General features: G+C 43.6%; 1 long non-coding RNA gene across 4 annotated transcripts in view; it reads left to right on the top strand.

Annotated features, from left to right (window-relative positions):
* Positions 1–4006, top strand: part of LOC142860789 (uncharacterized) — a 31995-nt gene extending 27989 nt beyond the window's left edge. For 2 of the 4 annotated variants that reach the window (XR_012912397.1, XR_012912396.1), the window contains exons 2-5: positions 1784–1873; positions 2074–2187; positions 2583–2735; positions 3907–4006. This is a non-coding gene — a long non-coding RNA (uncharacterized LOC142860789). Of the gene's footprint in view, positions 1–1265; positions 1289–1515; positions 1539–1783; positions 1874–2073; positions 2188–2582; positions 2736–3906 lie in introns of those variants that run through there. The other 2 variants (XR_012912395.1, XR_012912398.1) reach the window with 2 other exon arrangements.
* The last annotated feature ends 17258 nt before the right edge of the window (positions 4007–21264 follow it).

Here is a 21264-nt window from a genome sequence, read left to right as displayed (position 1 = left end):
TTCAACACTCAACATAGTGGATTCCTAGGTGGGTTCTCCCTGATCTCCATACCTGCCACACTGTCCTGGTTTTAAGAATTTGTAACCATATCGGGACAATTGCAGAAGGGCAAATGAGTTGTGACTCTCTCTTGTTTCTCTTTCCACTGCAAATAAGTAGACCGAAAAAGAGCTAGTGAGAGTTTGGATAAAAACGAGGAAGAATGACAAAGAATATATCGTAAGTAACATATCCAGTACCTCTCCGGCAGAAAAGTATGTGGGCCCTGGGGTTTGGTTCTGGGTAGGAAGAATGAAGTTTGTGAGACGGAATACTGAGATTTTTTTCCACTGAAGGAAAGTGCGAAATGGTGTGGAGCCAAGATCTTGCATACTGCAACTTTAAAGTCCCTAGAGTCTCTTCTGTAATTCAGTGGAGGTCCAGGACCATCATAACCTCCTCCTCTTCTGTAATTCAGTGGAGGTCCAGGGCCATCATAACCTCTTCCTCTTCTGTAATTCAGTGGAGGTCCAGGACCATCCAAACCTCCTCCTCTTCTGCAGCTCAGTGGAGGTTCAGGACCATCATAACCTCCCCCTCTTCTGTAATTCAGTGGAGGTCCAGGGCAATCAGAGCCTCTTCCTCTTCTGTAATTCAGGGGAGGTCCAGGGCCATCATAGCCTCCTCCTCTTCTGTAATTCAGTGGAGGTCCAGGACCATCAGAGCCTCCTCCTCTTCTGTAATTCAGTGGAGGTCCAGGGCCATCAGAGCCTCTTCCTCTTCTGTAATTCAGTGGAGGTCCAGGGCCATCAGAGCCTCTTCCTCTTCTGTAATTCAGTGGAGGTCCAGGGCCATCAGAGCCTCTTCCTCTTCTGTAATTCAGTGGAGGTCCAGGGCCATCAGAGCCTCCTCCTCTTCTGTAATTCAGTGGAGGTCCAGGGCCATCAGAGCCTCCTCCTCTTCTGTAATTCAGTGGAGGTCCAGGGCCATCAGAGCCTCTTCCTCTTCTGTAATTCAGTGGAGGTCCAGGGCCATCATAGCCTCCTCCTACCAGACAGAGGTCAGGAAGAGCTGTTCTCATGGTATCTCTTTCTCTCTCTAGAAGATCAGGAAATTTAGCACACTTGGTTTCCTGTCAAGATACTATTTACTGTGCATTAATCGCCAGGCAAAGGTCATTTGGGCTATAAAAGTTAGAGGTAGTGCAGACAGAGTGAAGAGTGAGTGTTTCCTCCTCGCTCTGGTGAGATCACTAGCCTTCCTCTCCATCTCAAGGCGGTCCTTTCAGAAGAGCAAGACTACTTCTTGGTGAGCATTTCCAATGTGGGCTGTGATACCTGGTGAGGGAGGCCAGCTGTCAGGGGAAAGGTAACTTTGGAAGTGGTGAATTCATGTCCTTAGCTAAGGGGCCGAGGGCTCTTGAGCACCATGGCCCAGAACCTTCTACCACATAGAGAGCCTACACCTGCTCTCCAGAGGAGCCATTCTTAACTCAGCCCTGTCAACTGTGGAGGGAGATCTAGTGCCCTCCAGACACATGCAAGAAGAATTCTCTTGGGTAAAATTCCTTCCCTGGGAGAAATACCCCTCCCCATCCTCCATGCCTTGATATAGATATGGAATGTTTTCCAGTTTTACATCCTTCTAAATTTACTCTAAAGCCAGTGTTCAATAAATTTAGTCTTTCAGAATGAATGTGTGGATGAACACAGACAAACAACACAGTCGGGTGTGTGCGTTGCTGGATTACAGGTCTGAGCCCCATAGCTCTGACCCCATTGTCCTCACTTGCATCTCATTCAGTGTTCACAAGAGTCACCATGGCCTGGTTCTCCAGCCCGAAGAGCCTCCTCACAGTCTTTGTCTTTACCAGCTTAGCTGTCAGCTCTGAGGGTAAGACTAAACATGGCATTCCTTTCTCCTAAAAATGGGAAGGGGGAGGTGAGCAGTCAAGAACCTTGGGGACATAACCAACCAGATGAGACTCCAGTGGTCTGTCTAGCCTCTTATGACTTCTTGACTCCAGGAAAACATCAACTATAAGGCTTTTGGGTTAGTTTACCCTTAAAATGACGTATATTTCCTTCTTGCAGAGAGTAACCAGTGTATGGTATCTACATGTGAAAATGAACAATGTACTGAGGTTGCAGATGATTGTCTAGACTCTAATGGTTGCTTCAATCAAATACAGAGATTTGACACACCATGTAAGCCAACCCTCACACCTTGAGCGTTTCCAGTTTATCCTTGCTTCCCTTCCAGGATGAGACTGGGGGTCTGGGGTTCTAGGAGGTGATGGAAGCACATGCTTGTTGTAGGACCTGGGTTCTATATGATGAGGGCCATTCGGGTGTGACTCCCTTCTTATTTTCACACTATCAGGAATCTAACTCAGGGAATCACACATTCTAAGTAAGTACTCTACAACCAGTCACTCCCTTAGTAGCAAATGGCCCCTCTGTTGTTTTGTTCTCTGAAATAGACCATTGCGGATGGAGGGGCTCTTAGAGAAGTGCAGTACTCAAGGCAGAGGAAATGAAGGGACAGGTTCTTTACCCCTAGCTCAGGAGGAAAATTTACTTAGTGGTTCAATTTTCTGCAGCCTCTGCTACAAACCCAACGTTTAAGCAAAAAGGGTGTTCTAAAGACCCATGTAGTGAACTGGAATTCTCAGCCACACTGGGGGATCAACGGAGATTTAGCTTTGTGAACCGTTGCTGCACATCTGATAACTGCAACCAAGATGACTTAACGCGTGAGTACAGCTCCGGCCTGGGCCCCACCTGCTCAGGGCCCCTCTGCCTTTCCCTGGGTGCATCTCTCTGCTGATGGGCTGCAGCCGTGACACTTGCCTTCCCCTTTTGCTTGAAGCTTTCCTTTGTAAAGGGTCTGAGTTGAATACACACCCTTCTCTTGGGTTTGTGCACACAGCTGTATACACAGACTGGGTGACAGCTGGCAGCAGTAATTGCTCCTGGGTCTATTCTCTAAGTAGGTTCAATGACTCTCTAGGTTTAAACGTTTTGCTCTGCTCCTCCACTTGACAGTTCCTCACCTTTTTTATTCCTCATCCTGGATTTTTGTATTGTTGAGATGGAGTCTTGCATGTATCCAGGCTTGTATTATATTACTGAGATCAAGCAATCCTCCTTCCTCAGCCTCCAAAATTGGTGCAGCTGGGAGTACAGTGTGTGTATATGGGCAACTCTGGGGCACCAACGGGCATTTAGATATAACAAGTGATAATATCTATATTGCTATAATACTGATAATCTCAATCAAGAGGACACATGCAAGGGGAGATGCAAGTCCCTTGCCCGGGTGGGAGGATGAGTGACAGTTGAGTGCCATGGATTGGCACTCACTCTTTTCTTTGAGGCTATTGATTTAAATGTGTACCCCCAGCCTTCAGCTGAAAGATTTTTCTCACCTATTTAGTCCCTCATCTTTGTTTTTGTTGTGGACATGGAATCTTGCTGTGTTTCCCAAGCTTGTCTTGAATTTCTCTATTCAAGTAATCCTCTTGCCTCAGCCTCCTAAGTAGAAGCATCTAGGAGCACACACACGCACACACTCATACACACAAACACCCTCTCTCTCTTGTCACACTGGCACTAATTCCTCACCCTTTTGTCAGTATAGTTTTAGATGGCAGACTATCTCCTTTCCCAATATCTAGGAATTTTTCTCCTGCCATGTAGACAGGCGAGTGACTGAAGAGAGGCGTAGAGAGTTGGGTGCACAACCATCACCACAGGATCTCCGATACCCATTTCTTGTTCTCTCCCCGTATGGTATTTTAGTTGTATTTTTTGTTGTTCAATCATGAAAGAACTATATGGTTTTGTATTGGGTGAGGTAGTGATAGTCTCAGGTATTATTTCCTGCCTGTTCCTCCAAATAAAAACCCTTTCCTCTCCATTCAGTATCTCAGGCATCTGAAGAAGCCAATGGTATTCAATGTCTTGCCTACTATGAGGAGCCAGGCACGCAGGGTATCCTAAGTTTTCTCAACTGCACGGGAAACGAGACGAAGTGTGTTGCGATTATTGGTACAGGTATGATTATACCTTCAAGGATGTTTATATTGTTAAGGGCACAGAGTATCAGCCATTTATCACTACCAATGCCACACCTAACAGGAGAAGGTAATAACTATTTATCACCAGTCTGTAATTGAAAGTCTGTACACTGAGAACAGCATTGCTGTGTGACTATCTCAGGGTGTCTCGTCAAGGTGAGTTCTGCTGTTGGAATAAGCTGTGGTCCTCCAGATTCCCAGGGGGTCTTGTGGTTCTTCAGATGGAGAATCTGCTTCCCAGCTCATTTTTGACATTTGGAGGCTCTCACTTTCTCTTCCCATGCCTCTTCGTAGGTTGCCAGGGTTTTCCTAGCAATCCTCTTGTTTCCTCCTTGGAGAAGTGATGGGAGACAGACACAGAGTCATTAGTGGAGCAGAGATTTTTCAAGCCCTCATCTTAGAAGTGACATACCATTTCATCTTGTGCCCTGTTAGTCACATAGATGAACCCAGATACAACATAGACGGATTCAATGGATTCAAGGCCTGGGCTCCTCTGCCAGGAGATGGGCATGATGGGGGCAAACTGTCTTTTTTTAAAATTTTTAAAAATAATATATTTAACTTTATGTGCATTGGTATGAAGGTGTCAGATCCCCTGGAACTGGAGTTAGAGACAGTTGTGTGTTGCCATGCGGGTTCCGGAATTGAACTCAGGTCCTCTGGAAAAAAAACTATTGCTCTTAACCGCTGAGCCATCTCTCCAGCTCCTGGACAGATTATCTTAGAAACTGTTACTCCTGTAGAGCAAAGGCAACAAGGGACCAAGTGTTTGTTTGTCCCTCTAAACTCAGATTGAGCCATTTTCTCAAGAAAAGAGGTGGCAGAAGAAGAGTTGAGATAGGGGGTGGGAGCTGAGGGAAAGGGGGACTGAACTGCTTCCCATGGAAGAGTCAAGTTTGGACATCTGTGTTGCTGTGATATTCTGGAATAGGACCTTGATCAGAAGTGCACAGAGAGACGACACTTGAAGCCATCATCAATGTTACGATAACTCAGACATTAACAATAAGCTCTCAGGTTTTGATAAAGTCACTGATTTTAGTGAAATATTTATAATTTCCTATGCAAGAGAAAAGTACATTTTTGTTGTGAAGGGGCACAGGTATATTTCAGGGATTAACTTCAAAAATAACTGAAGGGTTTTTTTTCTGGACTGTATGCTATGGGGATGGGCTAGAAACTCCTCATAAGAACGTGAAAAGTAGTGTGGAATTAGTGGTGTTTTAGGCACAGGTTACGTGATAGACTGAGAGTCTGACAGGTCTGGAGACAAGCTATGTTTTTATGTGGAAGGAATTTTTCAGAGGTTCGGGGGTGAGTAAGGGAAGGGCCCTTTGTCTGAATGAGTTGAGTTGAATAAAGAAAATGGGGTGTCACAGAATACAGAAGACAGTTGAAACCATCCTCAGTGGGACAAGCTTCTACCTCAGTGTACCTCAGGAAACAGGCATCAAGTGTGTTCCATAATTATTCTCATAGAGAACCCAGTGCCTTCAGAAAAAGGGATGTCAGTTTGGGGGGAATCACAATATTTTACTCACAGGAGCCTGGGTAGAGAAGACAGGTACCTTAGAAGGATTTTACCCAATTATTGAGACCCTGCATCTGGCCTTCTTCCATGTATAACAAACTCATCTCTCCTAGTGAGTGGGCATGCATAGGCCCCAGTGTTAGCCTTGTGTCTGAGATGCAGCGGTCTCTAAATGGTTCCTTCTATAATGGGGAGACAATGGGACCAGAGGACAGTAAGGCTGGGCCTGTGTATGGATGGAATGAAGCTGGGTGGGCTCATGCATTTAGTCAAGAGGTAGAAGTTGTGGACTCTGGATCATTCTGAGCACAGTTTTCATTTCCCAATGGTTGTGGGTGAGGAGGGCAGAAGAGACAAGGGGAGACTAACTCTTGAGTCTTTTTCTTAGCAGCGGGAAGTCATCCCTTTGCCTTTGTTATCACTGGAATGGGCTGTGCGACAGAAAGCGCCTGCAACAGGAGTATAACTGTTCTCAACAGCACAAATATCCTCACCTTCTGCTCGAGTGAGTTAGCTCGTTCTACATCAGTTCCGGATAGAACTGGCCTTCTACCTGCATTCATCTCAACAGTACCAATGCTGATTGTTCTCCTCCTACTGAAAGTCTTGCTTTGATCATTCAGGCTCAGGAAATCCCACAGTTCTACACACACGTTTGGAGGGCATCCTTTAATGTGGGGCAATGAAAAGCTGGTGATTTTCAGTTTTACTGAATTTCAAAATTTGTATGAGTGTGTACATGTGTGTGTGCATGTATGCATATATGTGTATGTGTGTGTGCATGTATGCATATATGTGTATGTGTATGCATGTATGCATATATGTGTATGCGTGTGTGTGCATGTATGCACATATGTGTATGTGTGTGTGCATGTATGCCTATATGTGTATGTGTGTGCATGTATGCACATATGTGTATGCGTGTGTGCATGTATGCCTATATGTGTATGTGTGTGCATGTATGCACATATGTGTATGCGTGTGTGCATGTATGCCTATATGTGTATGTGTGTGCATGTATGCATATATGTGTATGTGTGTGTGCATGTATGCATATATGTGTATGTGTGTGTGCATGTATGCATATATGTGTATGTGTGTGCATGTATGCATATATGTGTATGTGTGTGCATGTATGCACATATGTGTATGTGTGTGTGCATGTATGCCTATATGTGTATGTGTGTGCATGTATGCATATGTGTGTATGCGTGTGTGCATGTATGCCTATATGTGTATTTGTGTGTGCATGTATGCATATATGTGTATGTGTGTGTGTGCATGTATGCCTATATGTGTATGTGTGTGTGCATGTATGCATATATGTGTATGCGTGTGTGTGCATGTATGCATATGTGTGTATGCGTGTGTGCATGTATGCATATATGTGTATGTGTGTGTGCATGTATGCCTATATGTGTATGTGTGTGTGCATGTATGCATATATGTGTATGTGTGTGCGTGCATGTATGCCTATATGTGTATGCATGTGCGTGTTGCTGGTGGAGTACAGAAGAGGGTGTCAGATCTCCTTCAGCTGGAGTTACAGGTGTTATGAGATGCCTGATGTGGGTGCTGGAAACTGAACTTTGGTTTTCTGTAAGAACAAGATTTTAATTGCAGAGCCATCTCTCCAGTCCCCTGTGATCGCTTTTGAAATGACTCCTTCCTTCACTCTTTGTAGCGTGTCCAAGATGTTTGAGATGACATTCGTGAATTCTCTTTAGTGCTACTCTTGTCTCCAACCATCCCTTGATTATTATTCATATTTGTAATTGAAATTGTAATCATGTCTGATTATTATTTATATTCATAAATGTAATTGACTCTTGCTAAGAAAATGAATTTGGATGGGGAATTCATGGCTTTGGAGGACCATTTCTCACAGTTTGTCATAACACAGCTCAAGAAATTTATAGCTAGATGTGGTGATACATGAGCACTCAGGAGGTAGAGGCAGTAGGATTATTGCATGTAGGAATGCAGGAGGACATCATGTGCTTTATAGTGATTTCCTGGCAGGAGAGACTATACAACAGGACTTGTTTCAAAAAAATAGAATAAAATAAAAATAAGATATTACCAGGTCGTGGTGCACTTCTTTAATCCCTGCACTTCAGAGACAGAGGCATGTGGATCTCAGTTCGAAGCCAGTCTGGTCTACAAAAAGCTAGTTACAGGACAGGTCCCAAAGCTACAGAGAAAAATAAAATAAAATAAGATCTAAATAAAACAGGAAGTCAGGTACCCCTGAAACTCTATCACCTCAGAACCATGAGCATGGAATCATCACCATCTATTCTGCATATTTCTGCATCTTAGAGGAATCAGCCCCAGGGTATAGGCAGTGGCTGTCTGGTAAAGAAGTTATAAATACTCGCTTTAAATTATGAAGATATTTTCTCCAAGATCTTCAAAAGCTGTCCCCTCTCCAGGCTGGGTTTGGGCCATTGGCAGCTTGCACTGTCCTTCCTGTGTGCCAGTGAGGCAAGGGGACTCCAGGAGAGAGAAAGCTTGCATGGAACCCAAACTTTACCATGTTCTTATGGCCCTGACCTCCGACAGAATAACTCTGCGCAAATGGACTCTCAGCTCTCAGATTCAGTTTCCAACAGTATCCAGCTCGTGTCCCAAGGTTTTAGAAAGGAGAAGAGTGCCCGATGGCTACTGGGTATGTGAGAACTGTCTCTCTGCATTCACCAGGCCCTGCTATGATTCCCCTGCTGTAGACTTTCTCCTTCTCCCCTGATACCAGCTTCAAGGCTTCTCCAAGCTCAGTCTAACATCCTCTGTGGACTGAAGGGAACACGCTTCCTCAGGCCTGTCCACAATCCTTCACACTCTGGATGCTCCCCATCTTCGTGGGGTGGATTTTATGTCCCAGCAGGGGCTGTTTCTGAATATGAGAGAAGACCAGTGCTTAGATTTCTGTTTGAAGGATGTACACTTATTTAAACTAGCAAGGTCCAATGTGTGAACCATGGTGTGGCGGAAAGATTATATCTATTAGATGGTTTGACTGACCCACTTTAATTTCAATGAAATACCCAGAGATAGCGGGTTCCATCTGAAACCGCAGTCACTATATGTCCCTAGGAATCTATGGGTTACTCTTGTCTTTTGCCAGGAAGCTGGAATTTCTGTTAGCTTGATTAAACCAGGGGGCATGTAGAGCAAACACACTCACTGGGTCCTGGCCCAGGGAAGGGGTAAGTTTGTCTTAGCCTCTACCCTGAGGGCACTGTGAATACTGCTGTGGGGTGTGCTAAATTCCTATGCCACTGAGGGTGTGCTGAACTCTACACTGCTGTGGGGTGCCCTTGACTCCTACAGTGCTTTGGTGTGCCTTCGACTCCTACACTATGTGGGGTGAGTTCAACTCCTACACTGTAAAATCTCGAAAAAGCATGTTTTGTTTACATTTTGTTGACTGTTTTGGATTTCTGTTGCAGCCATAACAAATCACAGTAAAACCAGTGGCTTGAAACAGCACAAAGCCGCAGTTCTCAGGAGAGTCTGAACCGAGTTTACCTGAACTAAAGCTCAGGTGTCTGCAGAGCTGGCTTCTCTGTGGTGGATCACGTGGAGACTCGTTTCCTGTCTGTACGGTGGTCAGGGATCACCTGCATTCCTTTACTCTGAGTTCCCTCCTGCATCGTCTACACACACCCTCCACTCTGAGTCTGGCTCACAGCCTCTTCCTCTGGTGCCTAATCCTTCTCCTCGGCGAACCCTGGTAGCTGCCCCGTGTAGTACAGGGCAGTGTTCCCATCTCAGCGTCCTTACTTGCTTCTGCAAAGTCTCTCTCGCCATCTAAGGATGGCACAAATGGTGTCGGGGTTAGATGTGTGCTTATTTAAAAGACTAGAACTCAGTTTGATCATAAGACCTACCAATTAAAAATATCAACGTTCTGTAAAGTATGCATCAGTGAGACTGGTTGGAACCGAGTGTTGCTCTGCAGATGGTCCGGTACTGGGGACCTTACTAGGGCTGTGGCCATCTTTGGGAGCAAATTCAGTTGACACAGATGACGTGAGAGCATTGTGAGAGCAGTCCTTTGACAGAGTTACTGCAGGAGCTTTTCTCCAAGCAGCTCTGGACAGGACACATGGTGTTCCGTGTGAGGTTTGGCCAAAGCAAAGAAGCTCCCTCCATTGCCTTCTGATGCGGAGAGAAACACCGTGACACACATCATAGACCATCCTGCCAAGAAGCACAGTCTGCTTTGGCAGCCTAAGGATCAAGGAAGGAGTTTCTCTGACTGCAGTTTTCTCTGGTAGTTGCCACTCCTTCCTCTGCACTCAGAGCGACATGCTAGTGGCAATCAGGAACCTCTTTGTCACCTGACTCCTTGGGTGTGTTCCTACAATAAAGGGTTGGTGTTTTGCCAGCTCCAGTCCCACCCTTCTAGCCAATGATACATGAAGCACACAGTTGGGAAGCTCCCTTCGTGCCTGTAGCTATCATCTCACAATAGCAAACCCATGTCTGACACCATGTGGGGGTTGAAGGAAAATGGTCCCCATAGGCTCAGAGGGAGTGGCACTAACAGGAGGTGTGGCCTTGTTGGAATAGGCATGGCCATGCTGGAAGAAGTGTGCCATTAGGGGTGGGCTTTGAGGTCTCAGATGCTCAAGCCATTTTCTTCTTGCTGTCTGCTGCTCTGGATGTAGAACTCTCAGCCCCTCGCCAGCATCATGTCTGCCTGCCTGCCACCATGTTTCCCATCAAGGCAATAACGAACTGAATCTGTGAAACTGTAAGCCAGACTCAGTGAAATGTTTTCCTTTATAAGTGTGACCCTAACTACGGTACAGCAGAATCCCCTACCCATTCTCTGCGGCTACCATGCCGCATCTGAATATCCGCTGACCAGCAGCCCTTGGATCTTTGAAGACATGGGATGATCCTCTGTTCTTTGGGAGACAATACCTCACCTGCTCTGGCTTCTCCCCATCTCTGCTGCACACATGATCACAAGACACTGTGATCCCTAGCCTTCCTCTCCTCTCCTGACCCCAGAATTCCTCAGTATGGTTGTCTCTGCATTTGCACCTCTGCCTGGAAGCTGGAAAGCTTGTCATGGCTGCCAAAATGGGTGTGGGGCAGACTGGGTGAGAGTCTGGGCCCTTCAGTGCCACAGATGGATGGCAGACACACGACCTCACGTTCTCCTGATTCTGAATGCTAGAAGTGTGAGTCTTGGTCCTGGGGGAAGGGCTGGTTTCCCTGAAGATCCTGCCCTCAGGTTTTAGCTGACCCTCTTCCTGTATCTTTATGTTGTCTGCTTCCTGCATATTTGTTATATGGGCACTAATTTCTTTGTTTGTTTGTTTTTGGGATGGGAGGTTCAAGTCAGGGTTTCTCCATGTAGCTTTTGCTGACCTGGAACTTGATCTGTAGACCAGGCTTGCCTCAAATTCACAGAGATCCACCTGCTTCTGCCCTCAAGTTCTAGTTTTAAAATGTGTGCACAACACCTGCCCTAAATTCTGTTCTTACAAGGTGGCCTTCTTACAAGGCCACCTGCTGTGTTAAATGAGGATCTATACTAACAACTTCAGGGAAGACTGTCTCCAAAAGCAGTTATGTTATCAGCTATGGGGGCGATTAAGTTTTCAAATTACTTTTGAAGAATATCTGACAGAAGATTAACACTTATAATTTACAAATAAGGAGAGAGAGAGAGAGAGAGAGAGAGAGAGAGAGAGGCTAATAAACTAAGAAGAGATGCAAATGGCATTCAATACCTTTAACCACCATAGAAGTAAGGATTTATGCTACTTTGGACTGCCTTAGTTAGGATGGCTATTACCAAAGAGACAATTGCTGAATTGCAGTTAAGGAAAGAAGAAACCTCATTTCTGATCATCAGGTTGGAACATTTGTTCTACAAAGCTAGGTAGATCGCGTTGGCTGAGTGTGTGTTTAAGAATCCTAATGTCCTCACGGATCATTTTTTTTTAAGTTGGAATGAAGTGACTTTGATCTCTTCTGATTAGTTGTGTCTGAGGCTTATTTTGTTAGATATTAAAATAGTGACAAGACACCAGCTCAGTTCCTAGCTCCATATGCCTGGAACATTGTTGGGGGGAGGCTGGTTTTTCATAGTCCCCAAATAATCACACAGAAAGTTTATTATTTAAATCACTGCTTGCCCAATCACTTAAGCGCTTTGCTAGCTAGTTCTTATACCTTTGGGTAACTGATTTCTATTAATCTGTGTATAGCCATGTGGCTGTGGCTTACTGGCGAGATTGCAGCACATCTGTCTGTGATAGCGGCTACATGACGTCTCCTGACTCAGCTGATCTTTCTATATATCTTTTCCAGCCTGGCTATATTCTGTTAAGCCATTAGCCAAAAGCAGCTTCTTTATTCATTAACCAATAAAAGCAACACATAGAAAGAAGTCTCCATACCATTTCCCCTTTTCTGTTTAAATAAGAAGGAAGGTTTTAACTTTAACATAGTAAAATTACATCTAACACGTATCAAGCCAAAATTATAGTTACAATAGTTATATCTATTTTATCTGTTATCATAACTCAAGAAAACTATAATTATAACTATTCTTTAACTCCATCACAAACTCCAGAAGGATATAATATTACTTAAGTAAACCGAAAGTGCATTATAAGCAACTTCCAAACTCTAGAATCGACAGAGACATCTTGCTGCCTAGACAGTCACCCAGTGTTCTTCTGTAACATTGGGGCACCCATCTTCAGCCTATAGGCTCATAGTATCCATGAAGCAGGAATTTGAAGATCTCTTATGCCGTGTATTGGCAAAGTTCATCATTTGATTTCTTCTCTGTCCTGCAGAATGTCTGGCAGACTCATGAAGCTGGAACTCTGAAGGACTGTCTCAGCTTTAGGCAGGTTCAGCAGTCATTTCTCTTTGGTTCCTGCATGTCCAGTTCATACAGCATAACATCAAGCAGTCTAGGCAACAGCAGTTTTTTGAGCAAATGGTTAATAAACTCCATAAGGAGCCTCTTCGATGCCCATGATCCTCTTAAAGTAGATTGGTGCTGCCAGGAGCAGATAATTCTCATTGTAATGAAAAGTCTTAACTTCTTAAAACATTTTAAATGCAATATTATGTTAGTTTTTAAAAGATTTGAAGATTATCTAACTAAATTATATCTCTGTATATCCAGAAAATCTAACTAATATGACTACAAGCTTGACTATTATAGATGATTATCTATTAACCTATATTTCTTAATTATACATTGCATTTTTAAATGAGCTGCACAAACACAATACATTAATCAAGAGCATAAATATACATATAACAAACTGACCTAAAATTTGTATCAATAAAACAAGATTCATACCAATGCAAAGTATTGATCTCTATATAACATCCCCCTTTAAATGTAAACAAACTTTTATAAACAATATTTGGGGAATTTGGGCATAGTTCTCTCCAAACTGCTTCCTGCTTCTTGTTGGGTGAAGTATTTGGGGGCTGTTCAAGGTGACCTGTCAGGGGGTCTTGGTCTGTTGTAATATGGAGCGCGGCAGGGCTGCGTCCTCCAAACCCAAGCCACCTGCCCTGCCCGGCTAGCTTATGCCCCGAAATAATTACACGGACACTGTATTCTTTTAAACACTGCTCTGGCCCATTTCTAATCATCTGTGTAGCGCCCCTAGGTGCGCTTACCGGGAAGATTCTAGCCTAAGTCCATCCTGGGTCGGAGCTGGGGCATGGTGTGCGTCTTCCCTGGAGCAGGTAGCATGGCGTCTCTCCTGAGGCGTCTGCTCTGGAGAGGAGAGCTGCGGAGTCTGACCTCACTTCCTCTTCCTCCCAGCGCTCTGCTCTGTTTACTCCACCCACCTAAGGGTGGGCCTATCCAATGGGCCTAGCAGTTTCTTTATTGCTTAGCCAAAGAAATCAACAGATTGATATATGACACTCCCACATCACTTCCCCTTTTTCTGTTTAAACAAAAAAAGGAAGGCTTTAACCTTAACATAGCAAAATTACATATAACAAAACAGTTATCAAGTAAAAGTTACATCAGAAACATTTATACATATAACAAAATTGACCGTAAATCTCTATCAATAAAGCGAAATCTATACTAATGCAAATTATTCATGTCTATATCATATCCCCCTTTAAATGTAAAAGAACATTTATAAACTATATTTGGGAACATGGGCGCAGTTTTTTCTCTCCAAACTGCTTCCTGCTGAATGGGGGCGTTGTTAATGATTTTAGGGTGTAACCTGTGTGCCAGGTTTATCTCAGTTGGCAGTTGAGCAGAGCAATTTTCTGAAGATGTTCACAGCAACCCTTCAGGAGGACGTGGTCCATCATACCAAATCGGAATAGAAGAAATCGATAGAGTCTCATCCTCTGTGAAAACAAAAGAAGACTCTCTCCAAAGCATCATATCCTTAGACCCAAATTCTGAAATCGTAATACCCTTATATCCATTCTGGTTTAGCTTGGCAACCCATGTAATGAAATGTCTCTCTGTACTTAGCTCCTTCACAGTCAAAAATTTTAAAGAAAACACAATGTACATAATCCAGACTCTCTGTGAATTTTCCATCTTTACGCGGCTTATTTTTACTTATATCTATAACTATCTGTACTCTGTCTCTTTAAAGACTTTACTTTTACTTTTTTCTTTTTAAACCATTAACTTTATTCTCTATATTCTTTTTCTTCTCTCTCCCAAGCCTACGTACATTCATCCAACAGTGTGACTCCTTTCGTGGTCTGAATCTGTCCTATTGTGAATCTGCAATTTTTTACTATCCAGGAGCACTTTTGATTTGCGCCTTTAAATCATTAGGCGCTTAAGAATCTAAGCTGAGACATTCCTAAGTTAACTTTTTGCTTTTTGAGCGCTTATATTTGTAGACCAGGCTGTCTTTGAACTCTCAGAGATCCGCCTGTCTCTGCCTCCCAGGCATTGGGATTAAAGGTGTTTGCTACTACACCTTGAACTCACAGAGATCTGTTCGTCTCTGCCTTCTAGGCACTGGGATTAAAGGCGTGTGCTACCACACCTTGAAGTCACAGAGGTCTATCTCCCTCTGCCTCCCAAGTGTTGGGATTAAAGGTGTGTACTATGACACACAACAACTCTCTTCCTCTTTTTGTTTTTGCTTTAAGAACTTCAACTTTCAGCTTGCATATATTTTTAACACACTTTAAACCATTCAGAAATTTTCTCTGTCTTTGAATCTCTCTTTACTGTATATCTCTCTTTTTCTGACCACAAGAGCCTTTAATTTACCAAGCAATATCAGTAGGACTAAAGGCGTGGCTTTGCCAGCTAGATCCAGTCCATTCCTTAGCTTTCCAGCCTCACGGCGGATATACAGGCTGCAGCCATGTTTATATCCACACCTCTATGGCTTTTCAAGGTCCTTGCCAGCCAGCAAGCTACAACAGACAACACTCAAGTCCTCTCTCAGTAGCCGGCCCTCCTGCCTCAAACAGTCAGAGTTTGCCCTGGCAGGATGGCCCAGAAAGCCGGCATTTTTAAACGGCGCAGCTTTTTTCATGCTACGGCTGAAAACCGAAAAGCATGCGTTCAGCTTTTCATCAACACCGTTTAAGTGTTTCATGGCAGGACCTCTTAATGAGCTGCAGGGTTTTGCAGCTAAAGCTGAGTCAGGAAAATTTCAAAATGGAGGACGTACCATTTTGTGCTAGCTCTGGGGCTACCAGGTAGGAGCGGCACTCAGCACTTTAATTTTGAGACTGAGCGTGCAGCACAGAAATTCTTTTCATCCAAGTTACATCCAAATCTGACACGCAGAGCACTGCACAGTCTGAAAACACGTCCCTGTATGGCAGCAGGAATCCGCCATGCTCTTCCGCCTGCCTAAGCCTGATTCTGCCTTCTGCCCAGGAGCAGGCGGGGAGCTCTGAGTCATCGTCAAGGTCTCAGAGCACTCTCCTTCTGATCCCAAGTGGGAACACAACATAAAGCCAGAGTTTGCACTGGCGGCAAAGCCCCAGGAAGCCACGCTTTGAAATGACACAGCGTTTTTTCTGCTGCTGTTGCCGAATCAGGAAATCTCTCTACAGCACGCCACCAACAAACAGCAAAAATCTGTGTTAAACCCTCTCTCCCTTATTTTTAAGCCTTCTCAGGTTTTTTAAGTGGGTTTAGTTAGCCACACGTCTGGGCGTCATTTGTTGTAATATGGAGCGCGGCAGGGCTGCGTCCTCCAAACCCAAGCCACCTGCCCTGCCCGGCTAGCTTATGCCCCGAAATAATTACACGGACACTGTATTCTTTTAAACACTGCTCTGGCCCATTTCTAATCATCTGTGTAGCGCCCCTAGGTGCGCTTACCGGGAAGATTCTAGCCTAAGTCCATCCTGGGTCGGAGCTGGGGCATGGTGTGCGTCTTCCCTGGAGCAGGTAGCATGGCGTCTCTCCTGAGGCGTCTGCTCTGGAGAGGAGAGCTGCGGAGTCTGACCTCACTTCCTCTTCCTCCCAGCGCTCTGCTCTGTTTACTCCACCCACCTAAGGGTGGGCCTATCCAATGGGCCTAGCAGTTTCTTTATTGCTTAGCCAAAGAAATCAACAGATTGATATATGACACTCCCACATCATTGGTCAACCAAACCACATTCTTCTGGAAGCAACTCACAGGTTCTCATCCTCTATAGAAGCAAAAGAAGACCTTTTTTTCCCAAAGCAACAGATCCTTAGATTCAAAATTTGAAGTCAAGATACCTTTAAAAAATAAATATGTCAGTTTATCTTAGCATCCCATATAATGAATTGTATTTCTGTATTTAGCTCCTTCAGGGTTAAAAAAATTCAAAGAAAACACAATAATATACATAATCCATACTCTCTGCTATATTCTACCTTTATGTGGCTTATTTTTTTTGCTCTATTACTTTTCACTTTTTATATTACATTTAATGTTTCTTTATTATTTTTCTTTTCTCTTTCAAGACTACATATATTTTTTAAAAATGCACTGTGTCTCATTTAGAGGTCTTTGATATCTGAATCTGTCCTATTGTATATCTGAAATTAATTTTCTATCCAGGAGCACTTCTTATAATGCTAAGCATACCTACTAGGCCTAAGGCTGCTTTGTCTTTTGGCTCCACTCAGTATAACATGGTGGAGGTCTGTTCAGTGTGAACCATGTTCACAGCTTTATTTTCAGGCACACAGCAGGTCTAGACTGCCATTAAACAAGTTGTAGCACTCTGCTCACAAACCCCATTTAAATGCTTGGCCTCCAGATAGAGGCAGTGTTTGTGCTGGCAGCACGGACCAGGAAGCTGGTGTTTAGAAACTATGCAGTTTTTTATTTTCGTTAGTGCTGAATTAGAAAGACCTCTCTTAAAAGCGTTGTGGCAGGTTTGCAGCAAACAGAACAAGAAGCTGTGTCAAACTCTGGGTTTTTTTTTGTGTATGTGTCTACAATTTCTTTTCAAGCTATATCAGGTTTCATGTGGATTTGGCTAACCACATGTTGGGTGCCAATTTGTTGGTGGGAGGTTGTTAGTTTGTTTCCAGCTGATCATCTCCAAAATAATCACAGAGGAACTATTGTATTTAAATGACTGCTTGGTCAATCACATAAGCACATTGCTAGCTAGTTCTTATATCTTTGGGTTACCCATTTCTATTAATCTGTGTATAGCTATGTGGCTGTGGCTTCCTCGCAAGGATGCAGCACATCTGTCTGTGGTGGTGGCTGTATGGTGTCTCCTGACTCAGCCTGCTCTCTCTATATATCTTTTCCAGCCTGGCTATATTCTGTTAAGACATTGGCTCAAAGCAGCTTCTTTATTAATTAGCCAATAAAAGCAACACATAGACAGAATGACTTCCCACACCAGAACATCCTTTCCATGCTTCCATTCTAAAAGCAGAGTTCATTTTTTTCCCCTGAAAGATGCATGTTCTCTGAGGTAGCAAAATTATGAATTCATTTTATCCCAACTGGATAGATTGCTATTTTTAAAATATGGTTAATTAAGAACCCTGGTATTATGAGGAATTACTGAAAGGCATACATTCATTATGTACTGATCATTTTTTATGTATTGATTTTGTATTGATCATTTTGTTGGTTTGGTATTGTTTGATGTTTTCTTACTCCTCTCTTGTTTAACTATCACTTTCCAAATGTGAGGAAACTTACGGATGTGACTTTACTAAAAATATTTTCTCTTTCTTTAGAATAATTTCCCCCATTTTCTACCCATGATTCCCAGATTTGGTCTTTTCACAGTGTCTCATCCATTTTGAAAGCACTGCCTGTAATAGCGGCTGGCAGCCTCTACCACAGGATGAAGGTATCTTCCCTCAGCTGTGACAATGACAGCAGAACTTCTGGAGAGAAACCTTAATTTATTGCATTTATCTCACCTTTTCAAGGTGAATTATACAGTCTGTAAATTATATCAAAAAATATTCAAAAAACTTTGTTACACTGTGCAAGTGAAATATACAATGATAGTGAAAAAGAAAAACCACTGCTAATTAAGTTTCAAAAATCTGGCCTGTTTGTGAAATGTGGGCCCATTTCTGCATACAAAACAAGCAACAAAACCCATTTCTGCCATTTGTGTGTTTTAGGTACCGACGCCCCAGAGCTGAGGCATCTTCAGGAATGGCCAAGGATTCCACAGGTTCAAGAATTTCTCCATGTGCCCTGGTATCCTGAACATTAGCATAAACACTGACTTTGGCCTTTTCTTTGTATGTGTGGGATTTAACTGGAAACCTTCATGGTGAAACTTAGGGTAGTCAGCCAGATTTCTACTAGATGCTTTTGAAATCACACAGAGGTGTGCACAGCCCCAAGGGCTGATGTTGTAACTGCACAGTCCTGACCGTTAATTCTTCTGCCTTCCTAGCCCAGTTTAGTAAACCTTGAATATGTGTCTAGAGAACATTTTGGGTTTTGTGATTTACAATACCTCTGAAACTTGTGCTGCTTGCAGAGGTCACTCACATAGAGGCTAAATAGTTATAATTGCTGTCAACAAACTCAGAGCCTTGAATTCTGCTGTTTGGATATTGTGATGTAGAAACACAAAGAAAACAGAGACTCACTCTCACCATTGGGATTACAACATGACTGTCAGTCTTGAAACAGCCTAGTCTCTCTGGTAAGGTTTTATCTGTCTGTCTGGAAGAGTCTAGTATGGCTTCACTAAGGTGGACCTGTCTTTGAGTACTCATATTTGGGATTTTGAACAAGAACTTAACAGGACCCTGTGAGCTTGCCTGTGGTTTCTTCCCTGAATCTACGTTGTAGTTTGTCTAGAATTCTTTTAAAGCAAACCCAGTGTTTTTGTGAAGCTGGACAATTCCAGTCTTCTGGTCTACCAGAATCTGAGTGTGCAACTCTGCCATAGCAATGCACCGCAGAGGGATGCCCAGCAGAGTCTCTGTCCTTTGATTCTGGCACTTCTTGTTTCTCTGAGGACTCTAGGTGACCATCGCTTCCTCTGGCTTCATATGGCTTGCCCCCTGCCTAACTCAGGTCCCTGCCTGTTGTTCTTGTTGTTTTGGATGTGGCCCACACAGATAACCTCATTTTGATTTATTTCTCGGGAAACGGTGTTCTCAAATGCAGTTACATTCTAATACATGAATGTGTGAGTACTTAATAATGAATTTGGAGAATGTATTCTGTCCCTGATAATCCATAGAGTTTGTTCTCCCTGCTTCTAGTCTGTTCACATGTTAGAACATTGGTTCATGGGCCGGTGAATATGCTCTGTCTGTCCACAACCATTTGGAGCAGTCAGAAGGTTTGAAAGCTCAAGACAGGGGACACCACTTTTAGTTCAAAATCTGTAATTGAGGGAGAACTGGATAGTTTTATCCTGTTGTCACCATGGGGGCAGTGACAAAGAGTGGAGTAGTAGTTCTCAACCTAAGTGTCGTGACCCCTTGGGGGGATTGAATGACCCTTCCACAGGGGTTGCATATCAGATATTTACATTAAGATTCATAATAGTAGCAAACTTACAGTTGTGAAATAGCAACAAAATAATTGTGTAGTTGGGGGTCACAATATTAATAGCTGTATTAAAGGGTCACATCATTAGGATGGTTGAGAACCACTGGACTGGAGGGAAGCTTTTAAGTAAGGGCACCAGACGTTATTGGAGGCAGATGCTCCAGTGTTCATGAGGAGGAGGAGAGTGGCTGATGAGGCAGTGTCTGCCCATCTCGGTGGACCTAGCTGAAACCAAGAACTTGCGTTGGCTATGAGTCATTTTGGAGCCTGGTAGCCATGACAACCTTAGACTGAGTACTTCGAAGGTCTGCCTCTTCACTAACAGAAAAAGCAGTTCATTTATGGGAGCTCAAGTTTGATCGCAATATTTTTCTTTTAAAGCTATACTAAAATTTTCTGAACGCTACATTAGTTCATGATCAGAAAGCTGTGAGTTCCCAGAAGGATGATCTAGTGGCCATGGACTGGGCCATGAGCTGATGAGCAGGCTCATGTAAGAGGAACCCTAGATGTTGGTCTGAATCTTTGGTGATTTACTGGGTTAGGTGTAAAGTGTAGATGAAGGGTCTGTGGACCAGGCTGTGAAGGGAAACAGGTCTCTGATGTGGCATGGGATTAACTGAGGTACCATTTTGCATGGAACTGTTTACACTGGTGCAGAAAAGGGAGCAAACCTCCCTCCAGCTCCTTATACAGATGGAGAGAGAGATAGAGACAGAGAGAGAGACAGAGAGAGAGAGAGACAGAGAGAGAGAGACAGACACAGAGAGAGAGACAGAGAGAGAGACAGAGAGAGAGAGACAGAGAGAGAGACAGAGAGAGAGACAGAGAGAGAGACAGACAGAGAGAGAGAGACAGACACACAGAGAGAGACAGAGAGAGAGAGACAGAGAGAGAGACAGACAGACAGACAGAGAGAGAGAGAGACAGAGAGAGAGACAGACAGAGAGAGAGAGACAGACACACAGAGAGAGACAGAGACAGAGAGAGAGAGAGAGAGAGAGAGAGAGAGAGAGAGAGAGAGAGAGAGAGAGAGAGAATCTATGTGAGAAAGTGTGAGAGCATTTCTGTCATGCAGTATTTTGGCTATAGTGACTATAACAGTTTTGAACATGGGAATTTCCTGAAGTGGGCTAGCAGTCCAGGCTGTGGTGCTGAACTGTATGTATTGGATGGCCCAGTGATCCCAGTCATGTGACAGCCTGTGGAAGATGACCAGATACCTGTGTCTTCTGATGATGTCACAGGGAGTGAGTAACACCTTATGGTTGTCTCTGCTGTTCCATCTCTTTGGGTCCTGCCTCTGCATCTCTATTCTTGTCAGTGGTGCACAGCACTTTGAAACTGTACATACATTTGGAGAGGGTTTATGTGACCGTGTAGGTCAGAAATTAGAGCATCATCTGAGATGTGATGCTTTCCCAGGAACACACCAGATGTTTTTCTGTGGAGCAGGGCATCTCTGCCTCACACATGTCCTTTATTTCAACCTAAGGGACCTCAAGATTTATTTTTCTATAAACTACAATACTTGCAGATCAACCTCATGCCTTTTCAAAGTATTCAAATCTTGTTTGATTACTTAAATTCTCAAATTGGTGAAAATAGCTCCTATATAAAGTCAAGGATTCCCTTCTTACTCTCCCTTTCTTGAGACTTTTCCCCCACACAATCG

The sequence above is a fragment of the Microtus pennsylvanicus genome, chromosome 11 (assembly GCF_037038515.1).
Source record: "Microtus pennsylvanicus isolate mMicPen1 chromosome 11, mMicPen1.hap1, whole genome shotgun sequence".
In the NCBI taxonomy this organism is placed as follows: Eukaryota; Metazoa; Chordata; class Mammalia; order Rodentia; family Cricetidae; genus Microtus; species Microtus pennsylvanicus.
This window is presented reverse-complemented; position numbering and strand designations above follow the sequence as displayed.